Source organism: Pleurodeles waltl, chromosome 1_1 (genome assembly GCF_031143425.1).
Source record: "Pleurodeles waltl isolate 20211129_DDA chromosome 1_1, aPleWal1.hap1.20221129, whole genome shotgun sequence".
In the NCBI taxonomy this organism is placed as follows: Eukaryota; Metazoa; Chordata; class Amphibia; order Caudata; family Salamandridae; genus Pleurodeles; species Pleurodeles waltl.
The window spans coordinates 543,861,152-543,884,923 of NC_090436.1; positions in this window are offsets into that span (position 1 = coordinate 543,861,152).

The window sequence follows — 23,772 nt, forward strand, 5'->3', positions numbered from 1 at the left end:
GACCACACTTCTACTTTGAGAAGCCTAGTATTTACTTTGCCCTTTCTCCCTGCTAAGTATTACCTCTGGAATAACCAATTTGTGACTTTGCTCCCTGACAACAAGCACCTAATAGTAAGCCACCTAAAATGTGAAATTTCATGGTAGTTACATATCGTATGCATAGAATATCACTCAATATTCTGCTTGCTTTTTGTTTGAACCTGAATTAATTCAGAGTTTGGAATTCATGCAAAGAGAGGGCAGTGCATTTAGTACCTGAAAATGTAGGAGTTTGTGCTGTTCCTGCCTCAGTACACCATTTTTGCACTATCATGTGGTGCTTGATCAACCCAGTGCAAAATTATTTTTCCACTTCACTCTTCTAAATTTGTATCGCACATTTTTGTGTGGGTAATTTATCAGTACTGCTGTTTGTGCTGCTTTGTACCATGAAGATCTGTGCTGTGTTGCTTGAGCAGCTACACTAGCATATAATAGACCTGGGTCTGAGTGTATGTAAAACTATCGCACAGTGCGATTCTGTCCAAATATTAACCTTGCAGAAAAATCATTTGCTGAGCATTAAGTTGCCCTTTAGCAAAGAAAACATATTGAAATCCTTGGACTGATCCATTAAGCAATCTATAAAAGAGGTCGCCGCAACATGCAGGTAAAATTCCAGCTATACCAACCAAGCCGTTTGCGTCACATTGTGCAAGACCACAACATGAAATTCACAAATCATGCTATGGAGGCCATGCCTTTGCCTATTTAGTGTCCAGACTTTAGAACCCCAACCCCGCTGCCTTGAAAGAGACTTCTCAAATTCTCCATTCAGAAAATCTCTCAAAACCTTTCTTTTTGAGACACAAGTATGGGGCTGTTGTGTGAATAGTTCTTATTAGCCTTAGCTCAAAGACATTCTGTTCAGGCAATAGTTTGCACTCTATAAGCTTTTGAACATAACAAAACATCACTCTGCTGTGCATTTTGATCATGGTTGGCGCTCTTTGAGGTATGAAGGGTCTGTTTTGCATTGTATTTTTTTATATTGGACTTGAGTTAGTACCCTGCTTGTGTGATATGATTTAGCAGCAATGATTCCTTATAGTTGTATGTGTATGTATAAATACCTCAGTTTAGTAATAGTGCATTTTTACAAAATGTGCATGCTGCATCACATAAATTAAGCACCGAATGTGCTAATTTAATGCAGCTGGCTGACATAGTCTGTAGCCGACAAGTGTATAGTCAAAGAGCTATCGTAGTGGTACTTTACCAATGTATCCCGTGGTAAATTGTTTGTTTGTCACAGAACCATAAAGGAAATCACTGTTTTTAACTGGAAATATATCAGCATTTGGTGGCATTTCCAAAGTAATTGCAGAACACAACACTAGCATAACACAAAGCAAGATAACAACAGGACATGAACATAATTGGTTCAAAAGAAGCGCCAGTTATCTACCTTGTCAGAAAATGCAATACAGCTTTTACAAGTTCCTAGGTGATCTCAGAAAGCCTACCCCTCATAGAAATTCTTGAGACAACCATGGAGAACGCCAGTGCTTATACCACCGTTCTAAAACCCTCTGCCCCACAAAGACTTTCGGCGAAGCAGAATGGCTCACTAACAGGAAGAAGATGTAAAAGTACTAACTAATACATTTATCATGAACAGGCCTTAGTAGATACATTTTAATGCATGTCTAATTTCAAAGATGTATATGTACACAGTAGGAAAGAAACAGATGCCCTTAGGACCCATCCACATCCTCCACTGAAGTGTATATGACACTAAGGGGCATTTCTCCTCTTTGCACCTCCCCTACGCCTCCCCTGGGAAGGCACAGGCTTTTGACACATTCCCAGGTTTACAAATCCTTGTAAGTGAGAATGCATCAAAATCCAGGGGTGTTGCATACAAACACTCACTGCAACACCCACAGAATGCCTCTTTGATGCAGAGTAAAGCCACGCAGCGACTTGCACTACGTCACCTTACTCCATATCTGCAAGGCCATGTAAAACCACGCAAAGTGACTTTGTATGGCCTCCTAGATCTGGGCCTGCAGCCTGCACCATTGTTGCGTTACAAAAAGTGATGCACTGGTAGCGCAAACCGCTTGTAAATATGGCCCTAAGAGTTCTAGGGTCCAAACTGAAAGCTAAACAATTATATTGCCCTCAAAAACCATACAGAGATCCAAAAAGATTTAGAGAGGTCACTTCGCCCACAAGTTATTGTGGCATGCTTCATCATTGGTGACTTAACCACACAAAGGCAGGTAAATTCCTCATTGGCTAGTCATGAGTTCTTGATATATATTACTGAATAGAAGCAGGGATCCAGATATTTGTTTAGAATACTTTAGGTTACACCTGCTAGTTTTCCATTTTTAAGAACATAGTACGTTAGATTTGATTAGAAAGTTTTCATGGGTGCTTGAACAATAGAAAGAAAAGTCTAGCTTTATATACCCAGAGACAGTGCAAAATAAAATTCTGTGTTTCCAGGTTAGTATCATAAACTTGATCCGGGATTCAATTAGAATCCGATAAAGGTTGCGGCAAGTCCTAGAAGCATTAGCAGTCTTAGGTATTTTAAGAGTTCTGTTTACCACTGAATTTTGTAAAGTTTATATTTTGCTACACTTGGCAATTGATGGAACTACAATCAGTACATTGCCACGGTCAATTTTATGAGGAGGCAAACACTCTTGAAAAATGTGTACAGGACAGCGTTTTGGGAGAGCAGATTTGAATAATACTTTAGGAGGATATTTCGAGAAATGTATAATCTGGTTCACTTGACAGTCATTGCCAGCAAAGTACACCCCACTGGTTTTCATTCTAGGTTTCACCCCATTTGAGCCCTCCTGTTTTTAGCAGTGATCAGTACCAGTTAGCAAGAATTCTGTTTTGACACCATTAGACTTATCCTGCTCTCATCAATGAAATCCTTAATAACGTGAGGTACTTCTGCTACCTTCTATCTGTGCATACTTGGATTCTTAGGCGGCATGAGAATAATTCTGAAAACTGAACCCCGGTTAGGCAGCTGCTGGTGTAGTGAATAAGACAGATATAAAGAAAGAGCGGAAATAAAGCCTTGTTGTCACCCCAGTGCACCATCATAGTTTCAGCTGATTACAGATCTGCTGACTTCACCTGCGTAAGAAAAGAGCTCAACTATTTCTGAAACATCCCTCTCACCATTGCCTGCCCACTGAGCATCTCAATAGGAATGGGATGGTCAACAGTGGTCAAGATGTCCAGAAACCTCAAGAGCTCCGGATTCCCATAGTTGTTGACAATCTTTAGAATTGCAGTCTAAAAAGCCACGAAAGGTGATAAAGCCCAACTGTCTGTCCCGAAGAACACCATCTATCTCCACATAGGCATGTAATTGTAGACTAGCCACATTCTCTTGTAGTTCAGTGAGCCACAGAGTATTATGCATGTAGTTGGCGGGATCAAGCAATTCTAGTCCAATTAAAAATAAAATTGTGGAAGAGTGTTATTATATCTTCCTCAAAGGAGAGGAAAGGAAAAAGTCCTACATGCAGCAAGAAAGACATAAAGGGTATATTTAGTAGGGGACTACACAGAGTAATGTGCTGAATCATTTCTCCGATTTCATGTACTGATTTAACGATGCATGTCCTCGTCTCTGTGCATCACAACATCCCTACGCCATCCTTCTGGACTTGTCACGTTAGTGGGTTATTATTGAGGATGATGATGACGGGTCTGACTGAGTTTACACCCAAGCTCATCCATACTCATATCTCTTGTCGTAGTCTGGAATTGTGTTTGCAAGAGTGGCTGCATGGTGGTGAATAACATTTAGGGCAGATTTTTCAAAAATCCGATTTGCATTTCTTAAATAGCGAATTTTAAGAAATCAATATTTAAGAAATGCAAAATGGTATGTATGAAATTTGCGATTCTGTAATAGCGGTTTCTTAAAATTCGCAAATGCTATTACCGAATCGCAAATAGAGAATGAGACTCCATTCATCCCTTTGGGCCTGCAGGCCCATAGGTGCGAATGGTTTTGCATTTCCCAATTTGCAAATTCCTAACTGGGAAATTAGGTAATGCAAACCACAGGGTGCTGGGGGCCTAAGGCCCCCTCTGATGCACCCCAAAAAAATATTTGCGGACATGTGAAGCACACACATGCCCATGTCATTTAAAAAAAATGCATTTATAATGCATTTTTAAAAATTGCACATGCTTACCACCAAATTGGATTTGGTAGTAATTGCATTTCCTAAATGCCCAATTCGCATTTAGGAAATGCTTGATACATGTGCTTTGGAAATCGCAAATAGGGATTCCTTATTTGCGATTTCCTATTTAGAGAATCGCAATTTGCGACTCTGTAAATGGGGTCGCAATTTTAAGGAATCGCTATTTTTGCGATTCCTTAAAATTGAACTGCGAATGCCTTTCATACATTGTAAAAGGCATTTTTGCATTCGCAAACAGACTAATTTTGCAATTCGCACCGTTTGCGAATGCAAAATCGTTTGATACATCTGGCCCTTAGTTTGTTATCCGTGCCAGAGCTTTCAAAGAGTACTCTTTCATGTGATACCTGCAGAATATGTTTATTTAGTTTAAAATATCGACTTCACCCATTTTTATAAAACTACATTAGTAGTACTTTTTTTATAGTGTGAAGTGCTGTTGTAACCTGTATTTAATAGTTTCAAATCTTTCAAGTCAAGATAATTTAGCAGAAGAAGGATTAAGGAGTCACTCTCATTGAATCACGTTAGAAAGTAGCATAAAAGGTTTTTGTCAAAGCCGAAATTGTCAAAACATTTTATTGTTAAAGCCATCTAGTATTCTTAGGGACTCAAGCTCAAATTGTTCTTTTTTTATAAAAACTTTTAATGGAAGCCAAGACAGTTCCATTAGCCATTAAGCTTGGAAATTCGTACTTCTATATCTTGGTGCTTGTCTTCTGAAGCATATTTGAGCCATTTCTTTCAATCCTTAAAACACTTCATTTTAATCCATCAAATAACAACTGTACTTTAGCCGTTTTCATTGGACATTGATGTTACTTGTACTCATTTCGTTTGCTCCTTTTACCCAACATATTTGATGCCGGATGTGCAATGATCAATTGTATGCTTTGTATTTTCCATGTACGCACTTTTTGTATTTATGGTGTAGAAAAGCTTAGGTGGCTCAAAATATGGTTCCTATTTTTCTTTTTCATTTTAAGATCAAAAGTTTATTGCTATGCATTAAACGTGCAATGAGCTATCTTACAGCAGCCCACATTGCATGGGACGACTTGGATGCCATGGCACTTCTCTTTAATCAGTCTCCAGGGCCCACAGGGATTCCATCTCTACAGTCGTGCGGCTGTGACAGATCTGCTTTACTTGCCACATTCTTATGGGTCATTTCTGAAGATGCTCATTGCATTCTCATCAGCCATATTTGCCAACCATACTGATTTAAATATAGGGCTACCACTTTTATAACAACAGTACAATCTACAAATACAATCGTGCCGTCCTACCACTTTGCATGATGTCAGGACTGAATTCAGCAATTTGTGTCCGTATGGAGTTAAACAAGCATTCACAGAATCAACAAACTTGGTTTTAATGTGCCAATTTGTGCAAAGGCCATACTTTTTCATGCGGTGGCGCATTAAAGCTAGAAATATTGACTTTGGCACTGATTATTGTGTTTAAACATTTTGGTGTTCCTTATTTTGCACGATTGACATTGTACTAATTTAATCCTGTGCGTCGTCTGCGCTTCTGAAGTGAAACTTTATTCTTGCGATGTAACATGCTAAAGATTTTGTTTCGTTAATTGATGAAGATATTAATCCTACCATGTGTTGATGAAAAAAGAAAATATTTTTGGATTGTGGCTTTCCTGTCAACGTAGACTCTTTGAAGCAGCTCTTGGGATACGTGTGGCTTACAAAATATCAAAAGGCAATTTAACCGAACCTAACCTAATCTAGACTAACATAATTATTCGTTAAAATTCGGAACATACAAACGCATGGACGCCCGCCTTCCCTCCTTTTAATTTCAACATTACCAAAGCTGGTTTTCTACCGTAAGCGTAGCCTTAAAACCATTTTCAGTGGACATGACCTCTGTTTAATCATGCTTGTACTTCACTCTGTTCACATTTCTCACAGTGCCTACAAAATGTACTCCTTCCATGGTTCACCTCTCTTTTCCTAGTCGAATATTGTCTTGTTTCATTCCCAGTTAACATGTTTTCACAGACCCAGCCCTCATAAATAATGCTGTAATATGCTATGCTTCTGTGAAACACAACCTTTGAGTTATCTGGTCTATTGAATTTTCATTACTGTGTTGGCTTCGCTTTGTTTCCTCCAATGAGGCCGAAAGGAAGCCAGACAGAAGCAGTTTGTTTTGCTTTGAGGGGTATTGATTTGCTTGCACATTCCAATAGGTCATAAAATAATGGCCACCAATACACTGGAGTAGAGTCAGCTGATAGCAAGGACAGGAGTAGCAGCATCAGCTTCTGATGCTGTATTTGCCTCTCCTGATTTTAGCTGCAGGTTTTTCTAGTTCCTAATGTTAAATGACAATTCTTGCACCAACAATGACTTCTGATTTGCGCCTACTTAACAAGTTCTTCTAGCTAAAAAGTCGGGAAATCAATGGTTTCACCACCGAGTAATAGCGGCATATTTATTTAGCATTGCTTGATTAACTATGGCGTCCAAACGACTCGTGAGTGCTTTAAAACACATCACAATGTGCCACGCTACAGCATGCATGCTACAGTTAGATCTAGGAATATCCAGGCCATTTTGTCATATAATAATTATATTTATATTAGCTTGTTTTTTAAAAGGCGCTTCATGTCGCACATCTGCAGCTTCTAAGCACTGTGAAAAACAACTATCATCACCCAATTTAAGTTCATCATCTTTTTAAAGGTGAGTTGACCTTCCTGGGATTGGAACTTGTGATCTGAAAATCAACATTGGCAAAAAGCTATGCCACTGAACCATTATGCTGCTATCTGAAAACATTTGGTGCAAACTTGTTCTGTAATTTAGGAGTAGTGATGGTGGTGAGAAAGACAATAGGTATGGATTTTGTATTTTGAAAAAAACTTTTGGGTTTTGCACTTGTGATTCATTTCTTTCAGACACAGAACATATCCAGCGCCATGATCTTTGTGTACTTTAAGATCTAAACCATTTTGTAAAGAAACATTGGGGCTTAAGCGAGGTGTTAATTTAAGAAAAGTTCACTTGAGCATGGTAAGTGGAAGGTGTGCCCATTCACCTCAGCCATTCCCCAGGCCTTGCTCTGTTGATCAATCACGTTGAACCTGTGGCAGGTGGAAGACGGTAGCCAGACAGAGGAAGGCTCTGGACTGGGACTTCCTTTTGGGAGAGGAAGAGATGAACAAGGACATTAGAGAAATGAAGAAAGGAAAGAGCAAGAGATATAGGGAAACAGACAATCAAAAAGGAGGCTAGAGACCAGGGCCAGCTTTAGCACTCGTGGCACCAGGTGGATCAGTCTTTTTTGGTGCCCCCGTATGACCTCCTCCTTCGATTCCCTCACTATCACCTGGAAATAGTGCCTCTCCTCTCTCCATAGACCCTGTTAAATACATTTGGGGCCATATTTATACTCTGTTAGCGCCGGATTTGCGTCGTTTTTTTTAATGCAAATTCGACGCAAAACGAACTCCATATTTATACTCTGGCGTTAGACGCGTCTAGCGCCAAAGTCCATGGATTTTGCGTCATTTTTTTGCGTGGACACCTACTTTGCGTTAATGATATGCAAGGTAGGCGTTCCCGTCTAAAAAATTGACTCAGAGGCATGTGCGCCGTATTTACACTCCCGGGCAAAAATGACACCCGGGAGTGGGCGGGTCAAAAAAAATGACGTCCAGCCGCTTTTGCGTAGTTTTTTAGCGCCTGGTCAGGGCAGGCGTTAAGGGACCTGTGGGCTCGGAAGGAGCCCAGAGGTGCCCTCCCATGCCCCCAGGGACCCCCCCTGTCACCCTTGCCCACCCCAGGAGGACGCCTAAGGATGGAGGGACCCATCCCAGGGAACATAAGGTAAGTTCAGGTAAGTAATTTTTTTTTTTGTTTTTGTGGCATAGGGGGGCCTGATTTGTGCCCCCCTACATGCCACTATGCCCAATGACCATGCCCAGGGGACAGAAGTCCCCTGGGCATGGCCATTGGGCAAGGGGGCATGACTCCTGTCTTTGCTAAGACAGGAGTCATTTCAATGGGGGTTGGGAGTAAAAAAAAAAGGCGCAAATCGGGTTGAGGCGAAAATTTTGCCTCAGCCTGACTTGCCCCATTTTTTGGCGCCCAAGCTCCATTTTCCCCTACGCCGGCGCTGCCTGGTGTAGGTCATTTTTTTTTACGCACACCAGGCAGCTCCGCCGGCTAATGCCGGCTAACGTCATTGAATAAATACGGCGCCCGCATGGCGCTTCAGAATGACGTTAGCCGGCGTTAGATTTTTTGACGCACAACTGCGTTGGCGCAGTTGTGCGTCGAAAAGTATAAATATGGCCCTTAATTTGTTTTAAAGTCTGGTAAATGCTAGCTATAGGACTCCAGTTAGCTATCCATATAAAATACAGATATGTTCTTTGTAGCAGGAACATTAACCCTCTGTACTATTTTATGGCGAGTCGAATCTGCCCTAGACAAAACTCTGATCTCTCTATCTAGCAGGAATATTAATATTAATCAAAAGAGATGTCATGACATTTTTATTGATGCCTGAAAGCCAGATGCACAAGGAACTCTGCAACAGGTGCTTTTAAAGCATACACTATTGCTGAACACAGAGCCCCCCCTCCTGGTCAGTGCCCAGTAACAGTGCCCGAAAGCTGGCCCTCCTAGTGACAGTAGATTGAAGAAGAATTGAAGAAGTGAGGATAATTATATACATAAGGAGAATTGTATTGAATGATAAAGAAGACCAGAAGGTGTTACAGCCAACAAGTGAGTGGGAGCATAGTGAGAGAGGGGGGCTGAGAATAGAGCAGGGAAAAACAAGTGATGAGGATAAAGTTAGTGAAAAGCAGAAGAGAAGATGGGATGGAGAAAAAAGGGAAAAAGGGTGAAGATAGATAGGAGAAGAAAGGGAGTAAGGTAAGGATGACACAGGAGGGATGGATGGAGGTGGTAAAAAGGAAGAAAAGAACGCTAGACAGACAGGAGTGTGAGAAAAAGCGAAAGTGCTTCTTCAGTGATTGGTTTGATGAGTACTGACACCCGCTGTTTAGTTTAACATTGCTCAAGTCTACCTCACATATCTTTCATGCCAGTCGTACAAGTTGAGTACCTGTCAGAACCCTTTTCAGAGAGCCACAGGGCAGTAGGAGCTACAGGCCCCAACTGTGGCAGTTGGGGCCTTTTAGTCCTGATGTCCAGGGGTCTGTCTTACTATGGATCCTGCTCAACCGGGCCAAGCACCCCCTTCTGCACCTGACTCTCAGTTGGGTAGCGTAGGACGAGCAGTCAAGGCACCTTAGAGGGGGAACAGAGATACAGATCAGTAAACACGAGTCATAACTCAACATGTGAGCAGCTCGAACAATAAATAATCTCCAGTCAAATACTTGCTCTTATATAAAAAGTATTTTAACTATACACATGCAAATGTAAACAGCATTTTAAAGTAATAACACAATCCCTCTTGAGATCAAGACTCCAGTAGCTGTCAGGCCACTCTCTATCCTCCCACCTATAGTGCAATGGGTTCAATGTTATTCTCCGTTCATTGACGACTGCATCCAGGGAATGTAAACTATTAGGCCATACTCAAGAGTTCAGTTCTTTGACTCTCTTCCTAAGCTCAGTCAATAGAGTCTGAGAGGTTGCAATACCAATGGCAGTATGTTCCCAGGGGGTCCAAAATGCCCAGTTCCCTGCTTACCTGCTCTGGCAGTATGGAACCCTTCAGCAGAACAGCAAATTCCTGCTCCAAATCTCTGCAAAGTCCAGCTGTGTTCAGTCAGAGGCGGTAGAACCTGGCAGGCACAGGATCTCTTCCTCAAGCCACTCTACCAGCTGGCTCTAACAATCGGGGTTGTTCCTGCTCCAGCAAGCACATGGTAAGTCCCTTGTCCCTCCGCAGGAATGGCCAGTTGGTCTCCTTGCTCTAACAGGTTTCCAGCGGTGTTCTGTTGATCCTCAGCCCTCTTTCGGTGCAGTCCACAGAATGCGGGCTGGTCCCACGTGAGTCACAGCAGCAGTTTCTGGATCTCAGGAGGTGGCCCAGACCCTTGGTCTCAGCTTCTCCCATGGCCCCTCCTGTTATAGGGGGGCAGTACCCTGGCACTCACAAGTCCAGTCACGTGGATCCTCCTAGCATACTGGGTCGCTAAAGTAATGCACACATGGTGGATGCTCCCAGTCGGTGGGGAAACAGGTTTCTCCCACTGCACTCCTTGATTCAGCCCACTGCAAACCCTCCTGGCATATGGGGTCAGGTTAGTTCGGCACACAGGCTATGACCCGATAGGTGTGGGTTTCTCATACCTCACTTTCTATCTCAGTCCACGGCAGCCCCTCCTCGCATCCAGGGGTGCCAGATCAATCTGGCACATGGACTGCAGCTGGACTGGTGCAGGAGTGGGTTTCTCAAACCTCCCTCTCTAGCTCAGTCCACAGTGGCCCCATCCTAGCATGTGGGGTTGACAAATCAATCAGGCACACAGGACACAGGACGATCGGTGTGGGAGCAGATTCCTCATGCCTTGCACAGGGAGTCCTCATGTCCCACCAACGCTCTTCTCTCTGTCACAAGGTACACTGGTTTTGGTGAACAGGCAGGCACTGGTGCTGCAGGCTCCAGGCCAAGTGATCTTGGTTTCCCTAGGTGATTTCCCTCACTCAGCAGGGAGACTAGCAGGAATGGGCCTGGTCACAGGCAGAAGTCTTGCAGAGCTTTCCCTCCTCTCTCAGCCCATCTGGCTGCTCGACAGATAACAATATTTTGGGTTCTTAGAGTTCCCTACTTATAGTTCTTTTCCAGGCACAAAATGTAATTTAGTACCTGGGCCTTTGAAGTTTCAAGTTGGGGTTCTGCTTCTATGAAATGGGCATCTTTCCTTTTTCTTCTTCCTCCTGAAGGATGCCTTTCACAACAGGTAGGACTCCAAAGCTGATTAACCCACACCAAGATTCATGACCAGAGTTCACACCTGGGTGTCAGCCACAGTGTTATGTGCATCAAAAGGTAACTCCTGGGGCCTCAGTCCTACTTTTATGATTCCCTTATCAGACCCTTCTCTCTCTTCCTGAGATGTGTCCAGGCCCATTCCTTGTAATCTGTCACTGAATCAAAGAGTTCTTTGAAATGCACACAGAGAGCCTGGCTTCCTATCCTCCAGTGCATGTCTCACCCAACTCATAAGAATGCAGCAATACACAAATCTGTCTTGGGGAATTCCTCCACTCCTCATGTTTTCATCAGGCAGGCCTGCTCTTCCCAAAATGGATCTGCAGGGCCTCCATGTAATGTACCAGTGCAGGCACTTCTGCACTCAGTGTATATCCACAACACACTCCTTCCTCAGCACTGTTATCCTCATATATTTCTTGCAAGAGCACATTAATTCATTATGTTTCCATCATGCAAGGACTTCCGCATCAACTTAATGTAGGTCAAGTGTAATTTAAACATTCAGCAGCAGAACTTTTACATAGGTGAGTGAGCCTGTAGGCCTCACTCCAGTGACATAGGTTGAAAAGGATCTGTTTACTGCTACTGATCACAACACGATGTGCTGCCATCATCAAGCTTGTGCTGCTTAACTTCTGGTGAAGGCATTAGCCTTCCACCACTATGAGGGCAACATTTTGGGCACCACGCTCGGTTCAACAACAGCTCAATCCATGAGACAGGCCTGTGTCATGAACAGTGTATGATCTGTGTTCGCCTATGACAAAACATCAACATTAGGCATCCAGACAACAATACAGTTGTGCACTCAGGGCAGGGGTACTTGTCTCTTACCACGCAGATGACGATTCCATCCCAACAGTGTGATTCTACCTGTAAACAGCAAGGGTAACACTCAGTGCAAGAGGGATCTGTTAAGTCTGTTACAGAGTAGACTTCAGTGCCATGAAAATATGGCAATGGTAAAGAGCTACAAAAATGCAGAGATACACTAAATATGGACAATGGACAACTAAATTCAGCCTCAAATGATGGCTTTTTTTCTTGGAAATGATGGACAAGAAGTCACTCCTGCTGCTTAGTAAACAAATAACAGAGGGCACCCATCTATATGAAAATTCTCTATGTCATGACTCACTAACAATAACGAATGGTTGTAATAAGGGCTTTTCAACATGTGAATGACGCAACTAATGGCTAAGTTGAGTCTCTCTCTCTCTCTCTCTCTCTCTCTCTCTCTCTCTCTCTCTCTCTATCTCTCTCCCTCATTGATGATGTAAGCTTTGGAACCCAGTTGTATGTAGTTAGACTATCACATGACTTAGACGTGCATCTAAATATAGAGGATAGAAATGACAAACTGAAGTGCAGATAAGCAGACAGACCGAACATAGAGGTAAAATGTGTTCCATAAGCTGCAAAGAACCATCTATGCCATAGTCAACATGTGTTAACCCAAAACGCTGCCTTTCAGCAGTCACTGAGCAGTACAAGGCAAAGATAGAAAATTACAGTTAGTCATATTAAACCGGTCTCACTCATATATTTTATCAGTCTCCTGATTAGAAATGATGCATGTAGAAAAAAGAGGTGTCATAAACTGTGCTAAATATGTGGGATACTTTAGCCTTAGTCCCTAAATGTATTTAGTTGCACTTGTTGAAATATTATCTGTTGTCATCATAAGTTTCCATGGTCCAGCAGGGGCTACACATGCTTATAGCCACCCACTTTTTTCCTTATTTCCAGGCGTATTGGAACCCTATCGTAGAGTTCACATGACGTTCGCAGGAGGCTCAAAGTCAGAAGGGAAGCAGGCAAATGCCACTCCAGCTGGTCAGTCTTCTACTGCTACCTAATCAGAAAGTTTGTGCCGCAGATGGAGAATCCACATACCAGCCATCTCTGCCACATCAGCAATATGGCCAGGTTTTGTAGGTGTAACACAGCAGTAAGCAGCACAAGCGCAAGTTTATAACGACAAGTTTTACTGTGTGTTACTGACAGAATAGGCCACTAAGTTTACTGTAATCAGTCACCATTCCTGTACTATTTTCTGATGGAGGAGTGTTTTCAGATCCTACAGTTCCTCTGCCCCCATAATCCTTGCTAGGGTAAGTCACAACACAACCTAGATTATCAGGTGTTCACTCTCTGGTATCTTAGCACAGAGTAGGGAGGCTTAACTCAGAAGGCAATGTGTAAAGTATTTGTGCAATAACTCATACAGTAACACAGTGATAATACCACATAAAGTACTCCACAAAAGCTTAGGAAAATAGATATTTATCTAAATAAAATAAGACCAGAATGACAAAAATCCAATGTGCACAAGTCAAGATATCACTTTTTAATTGTTTAGATGGGTCTTAATGCATAAGAATCGGTGGTTGTATCCTTTTAACACACAGTATCTGTGATTTACGACAAATAACGATGCAGAGGCCTGCAGAAGAGGTGATGCATTGGAGAAAAAAAATGATGCGTTGATTTTCCCACACAGCACAAGTGATGCGTCAATTCTTTCCTCACAGGCAATGGGGTTCGTCAATTTCCGGGTTCTCAGCCTTGGCTCCTTTCTGCGTTGATGCCCATGGACGATGGGTGGAAAATCCAAAATGTACTGGGAGGATGAAACAGGCACTGTTTAGATCCAGTAGGTGATACCACGCTTTTTCAGCCATGAGACAGTTGTGTCGAATTTTGGAGGAGTTGCGTCAATTTTCCGATCAGTGGATTTTTGTCTCTCTGGTGAAGTCCTTGATGGCCCTGAGACTTCTTAACAGGAGACAAGCTCAGTCCAAGCCCTTGGAGATTACTTGTGGGGGAAGGCTGAGGCCTTCCAGCAGAGTCAGGGAGCTGCAGGCAGCAGCAGGCAGCAGGGAAATAAGCAGGAAAGCAGTCCTTTCAAAATGCAGTCCAGATGAGTCCTTTGGGCAGGACAGCAGTCTCTCTGACAGAGTCCAGTTGATGGTCCAGAAGTGTCTGCTTTTAGGGGGTCACAGTCCCAGTATTCATATTCAATTGTGTCTTTGAAGTGGAGGAAACTTCAAAGAGTGGTTTTGAAGTGCACCAGTTCCCTTTTCAACCTTGTCCTGTCTACCAGGAGATCTGTGGGGGGTTATCAGTCCTTTGTGTGAGGTCAGGCCACTAGGCCACTAGCCTTTGGAGTGCAAGTGGGAGCCCCTCCACCCTTCCTGCCCAGGAAGATCCATCAGTATGCAGGTGAATGCAGATACAGCTGAGTGTCCTGTATTTATGGCTTTCTGGGTGGAATGCGCAAGGGGAGCGATCAACCAGCACAGACCTGACGTGGATTTGAGACAGGCTGTAAGGCACAAAGAGCAGTAGGTGCAGAGAAATGCCTAATTTCTAAAAGAGTAATTTCTAAAATAGTAATGTCAAATCCAACATCACCAGTAAGCAGGATTTCTCACTACCATTTCAACCATACCAAGCCTTTCAGATCAGAAATTGGCACTTAAACTTAAATGTAAATAAGGGAATTTCCATTGCTGGCCCATGAGAGGAGCAGATTTCACAGTAGTGAAAAATGACTTTGGGAGTTTTTAACTACCAGGACATACAAAACCTACAAATCCATGTCCTGCCTTTTACTTACATAGCACCTGCCGTGTGGGCTACCCAGGGCCTATCTTAGGGGTGACTTATGTTTAATAAAAGGAGAGTTTAAGACTTGGCAAGTAGTTGTAAATGCCAAGTCAAAGTAAAATTGAGACTGCACACACAGGCCTTGCAATTGCAGGCCTGAAACATGGTTCGGTGCTACATATGTGGGTGGCACAATCAGTGCTGCAGGCCCACTAGTAGCATTTAATGTGCAGGCACTGGGCACATTTACTTTACTAGGGACTTAAAAGTAAATTAAATATGTCAATTGGGTATGAGCCATTGTTACCATGTTTAGGAGAGAGAATAAAAGCACTCTTGGAATGTCAGCAGTGGTAAAGTGCGCAGAGTCCTAAAACCAGCAAACTCAAAATCAGCAAAATGGAGGGAGGCAGGCAGGCAAAAAGTTGGGATAGACCACCGTACGGCTGTCAGGTCTAACACTGTGGGTCATGAAAGTGTAATGTATAGGGCTCTACACTACTACAACAGTGAAGCACCACTTTGCCAAATCTAGAAAGAGAGCCAAATAACATGCAGCTTTCAGTCTCTACATGACCATCACTTTGGTTTGTTACCAAATTGAAATGTCCATAGAGATTCAATCTATGATGTCTCTTCATTTGTGACTATCACAGTTTGCCTGTCAGTTCCTGATATTTTCGCTTGAGTACTGATGCAAGCAATGCAGCTCTTTGCATACCAGAACAGGGTCTTTTAGGCTGAAACCCCGGTATGTTAGAACTGGGCATGAAGTGTGATATGCACTGAAACACACAATCAGATAAGTAAAATCTGAAGATTCTGTAGAAATATAGCAGTCATCCCTTGTGGAAAGACCTTTTTGTAGCAAACATCACAAAGTAGCACTACTTCTGAACAATCTAAAAACTTGATCAGAGTAAAAAGCATTGGTTCCATGGGATCAAACAGGCTTTAGAGAGAGAAAATAGCACCATGGAGTATATCATGACATTGTCAATATTAACCAGAAACATCTAATGTCATCAGCAGTCAATCTATGTGCCTGTGATATTGACCTGCGTACAGCATTTGATGCAATAGACTGGAATGTACTTTGTTGCAAATTAAAGGGTGAGGTAGGCCTGTTAGAAATGGGGTCTTTAGTTGGCAGTCAGGCTACCCCCTGTCCAAGCAAGGACCCTCACTCTAGTCAGTGTAAAAGAGAACCACCCTCAGCTAACTCCACTCACCCCCTTAGTAGTAGGCTTAACTTCAGAGTGCTAGGTGTAAAGTATTTGTACCAACACAAATACTTTACACCTAATGAAAACACTACAAAATGACACAACAGAAAATATTTATGTAAACAAACCAAGACCAAAACGACAGTAATCCACAATACATAAGTCAAGTTATCTATTAAAAACCAAAAAGAATCTTCATGTAATTTTAAACACAACGCTAATGCTGTTAGCATGGAAATGTACCTGGGTGAGTCAAAAATAACCCTGCACGGGCGAGTGTGCGTCAAAAAGGGCTTGTGATGCGTCGATATCACTCACAAGCGAGACTGTGCGTCGTTTCTACTTCAGTTGAGTCGGCTTGCATTGTTTCTTCTCTCCGCAGGAGAGTGATGCGTCGATTCGAACCACACTCTGGGGTCCGGGCAGGCCTTGCGTCGTTTTTGCACGACTAGTGATGTTTGCGTCAGAAATCCTGCCGCACGATGATCTGAAAATCACGCAGCGCGGGTTGTGATCTCACGAGCCTCCATCAGAGATGCTGTGTGTCGTTTATCCAGCCGTGGGCATCGATCTTCCGGTCTCGTTGCAGACGAGTGTTGATTTTCAGCTGCGATTCCGGCGTGTCAATTTTTCAGCCGCAGAATGAAGTTGCGTCGATCTTTTCCCCGCATGGCGGTCGGTGGAAGGATTTCTCACTCTTGGGCTGCCAGCTTCTCTTTCAGGGTCCCAGGAACTGGATGGGCACCACTTGGCATAGTAGGAATCTTAGGCTCCAGGTGCTGTCAAAGAGAAGTCTTTGCTGTCCCTGAGACTTCAAACAACAGGAGGCAAGCTCTAATGTAAGCCCTTGTATAGTGCTTCACATGAAGGAAGGGCATACAAAGTCCAGTCTTTGTCCTCTAGCACAGGCAGAAGCAGCAACTGTAGGATAGTTCCACAAAGCACAGTCACAGGCAGGGTAGCTCTTCTTCCTCAGCTCTTCAGCTCTTCTCCAGGCAGAGGTTCCTCTTGGTTTCCAGAAGTGTTCTAAAATCTGTGGTTTTGGATGCCCTTCTTATATCCATGTTGCCCTTTGAAGTAGGCTTACTTCAAAGAAAAGTCTCTCTTGTTTGTGAAATTCTGCCTTGCCCAGCCAGGCCCCAGACACACACCAGGGGGTTGGAGAATGCATTGTATGTGGGCAGGCACAGCCCTTTCCTGTGTGAGTGACCACTCCTCCCCTGCCCTCCTAGCACAGATGGCCCATTAGGAAATGCAGACTATACCTTTTGTGTCACTGTCTAGTGAGAGGTGCAACTAGCCCAACTGTCAAACTGACCCAGACAGGGAATCCACAAACAAGCAGAGTCACAGAAATGCTTTAAGCAAGAAAATGCTCACTTTCTAAAAGTGGCATTTCAAACACTCACTCTTAAAATCAACTTTACTAAAATATGGGCCAGATGTATGAAAGGTTTTTGCACTCGCAAACGGTGCGAATCGCAAAAATCGGCCGTTTACGAGTGCAAAAACGTGGTCTGCGATGCATGAAAGGCATTCGCAGACCAAAAATTAGAAAACAAAATTTTTGTGATTTTTTGCGTTGCGAGTTGGTTTTGCGAGTCGCATTTTGCAATTCGGTATTTCCAGTAGGAAATTGCGAGGTGCAAAATGCGATTTTTCGCAGAATGGCATTTTGCACATGCAAGATACCATGAACTGAAACCAGGTGGTAACCAGGTGCAACCTATTTAAAGAGGCCCAGAATGCCTCAGACTCTTCCCAACAATAGCTGAACTCTACGTCATGGCGAGGAGGATGAGGATCATGGCAGCTTTGAGGAGAGGGAGGAGGAGACAGGAGCGCATTTTCAGAGTGCGCATTACACTTTTTGACCTGACAGAGGAGGAAATATATGAGAGGTATAGGTTGAACTCAGCCATGATACTTGACCTGATAGCTGAGCTACAGCCCATACTGTAGCGCGCAACACATAGGAGTCATAGCACACCCACCCATGTGCAGGTATTATGCTCCCTACACCTACTCGCCTCAGGGAGCTACCAAGGGGTCATGGCAGCAGCTGGAGGGGTCTCACAGTGTACCCTCTCCAGATTTTTTACTTCTTTCATCAACGTCATGCTGAGCAAACTACAACAGTACATCAGATTCCCCACCACACCACAGGAAATACAGCAGACAAAAATGGAGTTTTACCAGATAGCACAGCTCCCCCACGTCCTAGGTGCCATAGATGGCACACATGTGGCAATATGTCCACCATCAGCCACAGTGTATGTGTACCGAAACCGTAAATACCAACATTCCATGAATATTCAGGTGATATGCAATGCCTCCTATATCATAACTGATCTTGTGGCCTGGTACCCAGAGAGCACACATGATTCGTACATCTTTCACCACAGTGGCATTCACACAAGACTGCTAGCTGGGGAGTTTGGTGAAGGATATCTACTAGGTATTGTCCCTCTGTACACTGGCGCATTGATGCCGTTGTGACGTCAGATGGCTCACTTACTCATTATACCCTCTGTTCCTTCCAGGAGACAGTGCCTACACAGTGCGCACCTACATGATGATGCCCTACCTCAATCCTACAACACCAGCTGAACGGAGATACAATGCAGCACACAGGGCAACCCACAACGTGGTGGAGCGCACATTTGGACTGCTGAAGAGTCGCTTCCGGTGCCTCCGCAAAAGTGGAGGGGCAATACAGTACAGTCCAGAGACAACATGTAGAATAGTGGCTACTTGTGCAATGTTACACAATATAGCTACAACCAGGGGCATACCTGTAGAAATCAGTGACACCACATCAGATGAGGATGACGATCCCATACCACCTCTACAGACAGCAGACAGGACCAGTGCAGCAGAGGGAAGGCAGAGGCGTGCCGACATCACACACAACCATTTCAGACATGAGTATGAATGACACAAATACACTGACAACTGTACCTATAGTGATATAAATGTATTACCTTACGTCAGGTAATGTATGAGTGAGTTATAAATGAAACAGGTGATGTGACAAACGCAAAACAACTCATGACCACAGTAATGCACTATTTACTCATAGTGGCAACAGCAGTCTAATGGCAGCAAGAGTCATTTGTTTCTCCCACGCACACCACTCGGGTGCCCAGTTACGTCACTGGCACCTCTATTGTCACCTTCAGTGGCAGTGCTGTGCCTGGCACTGCGCTGTCTGGTGTCTGCTGCTGGTACGGCAACACTGCTGAGGCTGGAACTGTCCTCAGTGTCCCCCAGTGCTACCTCACTTGGATTGGCTGATCTTTGTCCCATTATGTGTTCTATCTCATTTGTGATCTGAACAAGTCCCTGGACAACATCCCTGCTGCTATGTGCAGCCTCCACTTGCGCAGCCACTGCGCGACGGGCAATCAATCCAGTAGAATTTGCCATCCTGTTAGAGGCAGTAGCTGCCAAACACTGTCCGGAATCTGTGCTCCTGTCTGCGCCGGCTCACCCTCTCATGGCGCAGCTCCTGGCAGAGGTCACGGACATTACTTGTAAGGTCTCTGGTGTCCTGTGAAACCTGCACCTGTCCTTCACGCAGCTTTACAATATTGCCATTGAGTGCGTCCAGTTGGCGATGCAGGCCCATCATGTTGCGGTTGTGTTTGCGCAGCTTTCGGTCTAAACTAAAGATCCGCTTATTTTGCAGACGCTGCTGCAACATAGCAGCTTCAAGGCCCCCAAATAAGGAGGGACCCTCACCTGCCTCATGATGTTGTGCCCGGGACTCCGTCGCAATCCTGCGTGGTGCTGTGGTTGGCTGGCCCCTGCCCTCCGGAATCTGGCTGCGCCTGTCTGGTGCTGATGGTGTGCTTTGCCCTTCCTGCTGCTCATCAGAGTTGTTGCTGCGCTCTGGCAGTGGCAGTGCCCTGGGCCTGCGTCGGACAGTCGACATGAGGAGCGACCCACTGGTGTTGGAATCTGAGGGGTGATGGGTGTCTGTCTCTCCTACACATGTAGATGGTGTGGCTGCTGGGCCTGGCCCACCTGCAACAACAATATGCAGCATGTCAGTTCTGTATGTTACATCATCTGTCAGACAATGGCAATAAAGGTACAGGTACTGCTCTACACGGTGTTGTGTGTGTTGTGTTACTTTGGGTGTCACTATACTTAATTACATTGTTGTGCTACTTTCAGTACTAGTTTGTGGACTGCCACTCCCATAATGCATTGTTGTGCTTCTTCTAAGATGTGGACTGGACTACTAAACACACTGTTTCACATTACATGCTAATTCCTAAGGGGCTTTTGTGCATATACATATTCAATATTGCGCCTACCTTGGCTGGTACTCGGTGTGCCGGAGGTGTCGATGTCTGTGACCCCAGTCACAGCTTCAGGGAGGAGTGTGGACTCCACTAGGTCCTCCAATGGTGTTGTTGGTGTCTCTGTTGGTGGTCCGCCACCTGTACCCCTGGCCTCCGCAAGTCTCCTTGTCACCCTCTCCTTTGCACCGGAGCGCAGGTCGTACCACCTTTTTTTGATCTCTTCGATGGAGCGCTGTGCCATTCCAATGGCGCAGATTTTGGACTGTATGTCCAGCCATAATCTCCTCTTTTCACTCTCAGGCACCTGGATTGAGCTTTTTCCAAACAGGCGGGAATGGCTCCTCACCACCTCCTCAGTTGGAACCTCAAGCTCCTGTTCGCTGAATTTAAGCTTGTGCTTCCTTTCAGCCTTCTCCTGTGCTTGGCCTGGGGTGTCCATCCTGGCTCAGGTGTTCTTGGTCCTTCTGAGTGCTGCTCTGTGTGGCTAGGCTGCTCTCTCTCAGGATGCTGGTTTGGGTTTGGCACCTGAAACTGCCTGGGATGACTCATTTCCTGCTGGTGATGTCATCAGGCTCCTCCATGTGTGCATTCTCGAACTTTCTCGCAATTTGCGATTTTTTACTGAATCGCAAAAAAATTGCAATTTGCGATAATGAAAATTGCGATTCGGTAAATGGGCCTCGCAAACACCACAGATAGCAATTTTTAAGAAATCGCTAGTTCTGAATCGCAATTTTGTTACATGGCCAATTGCGATTCGGAAATAACGATTTCTTAAAAATCGCTATTTGCAATTCGCAAGCTCCAGTTTTCATACATATGGCTCTATGTATGTTTGAATTGTGAGCTCAGAGACCCCAAACTCCACATGTCTATCTGCTCCCAAAGGGAATCTACACATTAATCATATTTAAAGGTAGCCCCCATGTTAACCTATGAGAGGGACAGGCCTTGCAACAGTGAAAACCAAATTTAGCGGTGTTTCACTGTTAGGGCATATAAAACACATTAGTATATGTCCAACCTCAAACATACACTGCACCCTACCCAGGGGGCTGCCTAGGACCTACCTTAGGGGTGTCTTACATGTAAGAAAAGGGAAGGTTTAGGCCTGGCAAGTGGGTACACTTGCCAAGTCGAATTTACAGTTACTGCACACACAGACACTGCAGTGGCAGGTCTGAGACATGATTACAGAGCTACTAATGTGGGTAGCACAACCAGAGCTGCAGGCCCACTAATAACATTTGATTTACAGGCCTTGGACACCTCTAGTGCACTTTACTAGGGACTTACTAGTACATCAAATATACCAATCATGGATAAACCAATCAACCATACAATTTACACAGAGAGCATATGCACTTCAGCACTGGTTGGCAGTGGTAAAGTGCTCAGAGTTCAAAAATCAACAGCAACAGGTCAGAAAAAAATAGGAGGCAGGAGGCAAAAAGACTGGGGATGACCCTGCAAAATGGCAAATTCCAACAAGGCCCCTGTCTTTTAAGGGCTGTCCAGGTCTGGTACACTGGTACTTGGGTTAGAGTGAAATTCGGAGAAGGCAAGTCATTAACTAAAGGTTTGAGCTCAATATAAAAATATGCTGGCGTAAGTATCTAACTGAAAAGGAAACAAGAAACCACATTTGGTTATACCTCTCCTCATGGTACAGCAGACATTAGTAGTTCATCAAGACAAGACGTTCACTTTCTTCCGGTGTCAGTTGACAGCAGCATCAGTACAGTGCATAACACGGCTGCACATAGGACAGTTCAGCAGTTCAGAATTATTTGGCCTTAATACTACTGAACCACATAACAAAACAGGGCAGTTAAGACTATGATGAGAAAACTCATCAGGGGAATTAAAGAATAGAAGAATGACAGCAGACTTAGATGGATTCTGACAGAGTTCTGAACAGCATCGAAGATGGGGACAAGACGGACCGAAAAAGACTCTCAGGACAGACTGACTTCAATGAGGTTCTGAAGGGAACTGTCTTCCATTCCAAAGTTCTTCACTAATTAAAATGTGCACAATCCATTCATTGGTCAGTCAGGTGGGCTCATTTCGAACGACAGTTTCAGCATTCAGTCACTGCAGATGGCACAACGAATTCTGTTACTTTTCTGAATTTTCAGAGCAAAAGTACTTTGTCCACACTATGACTTCATGTAATTCTGCATAAATATTACATTTTCAAATAGATTTGTTACTTGAAATTCCTTTCTCATGAGACACAATTTACTAAACTAATATTCTTCCATATGGAAACTACAGATTTCCTGTCCTGTTGGACAGCTGGAACAAATAATATAACATTGTTGAATTTGAAACATGTCTCTTGCCTACAATACAACAGGACATTCAACATTCACATTAACAGCCTAGAGAAAGAATTTATGTCAGAGGGGACAAAATAAACAAGTGATTCTCCATCAATGCTGCAGAATGAGTCTCAGGCCTATTCAAGTTAAGAAAGCCTTAATGCATATTAATTAATTTAATACATTAATAAACCTATTGTGCACCTTACAATTCATAACTGCGAAGCAAATTATTTAATTGCAAACTTTATCCATAACATTCAAAATTAATTTAAATGTGTGTTTATTTTTTCTGCACATCTAACTTGCAATAACAAAATTGCCCTGACCATGATCATGTGATTGTGACTGCTTTCCTGACAGCTGGTCACAAGGAGTTTTCTAGTAATGCCAATGAGGTAGTGGCCGAGGTAAGGGCACACCAAGAGGTGCACACTGACCAGATCTGACAGCTTTACAGCCTTCCGTCCTCATGCACTGCAGCTATTTAGCCTAATTCTTACCTGCTGTTGCTAGGTGTCCTAGTGTGTACTCCCCTTCCGTCCCTAAATCTACAGCAACATTTCCCGAATCTCAGGAGTCTGGTCTTACCAGCAAGCCCATGCCTGTGCTGGGAAGGAACTTCAGGTGGTCACGATGTCAGAAGGACCTGAGGATCGCCAGTGACTTTTATCCTCAGTTTGGACAAGCTTGTCAGATGCACCACCTGGGCTGGGACATAGACTTTACTTTTGTTTTACTTTGGGTTTTTCCTTTTGGATTGAACATTACTTAGGAACATTTGATCTTTGATTTGAACTAATTATTTTTGAAAATCTTTCAGTTTTTGGTATTTTCCTCATTAGACAAAATACTTGTTCCTGATATGTTTTTTTCATTGCCCACCCCCTTCCAAGTTGACTCTTCCTCCCTGGACTCAGGCACTAATTTTGCTCCTTCTCCTGGTACCGAGGACATTTGACTGTCATTAAAAAACAATTTCTCTGAAATCAGTTTTTTTTTCAAACATACATATATACGCATATTTCATTTTGCAAATAAATTAGCTGTGGTGTAATTCTCTTCTGAGCGTATGGACATGCCAGATATATATGTCTGTTAATAT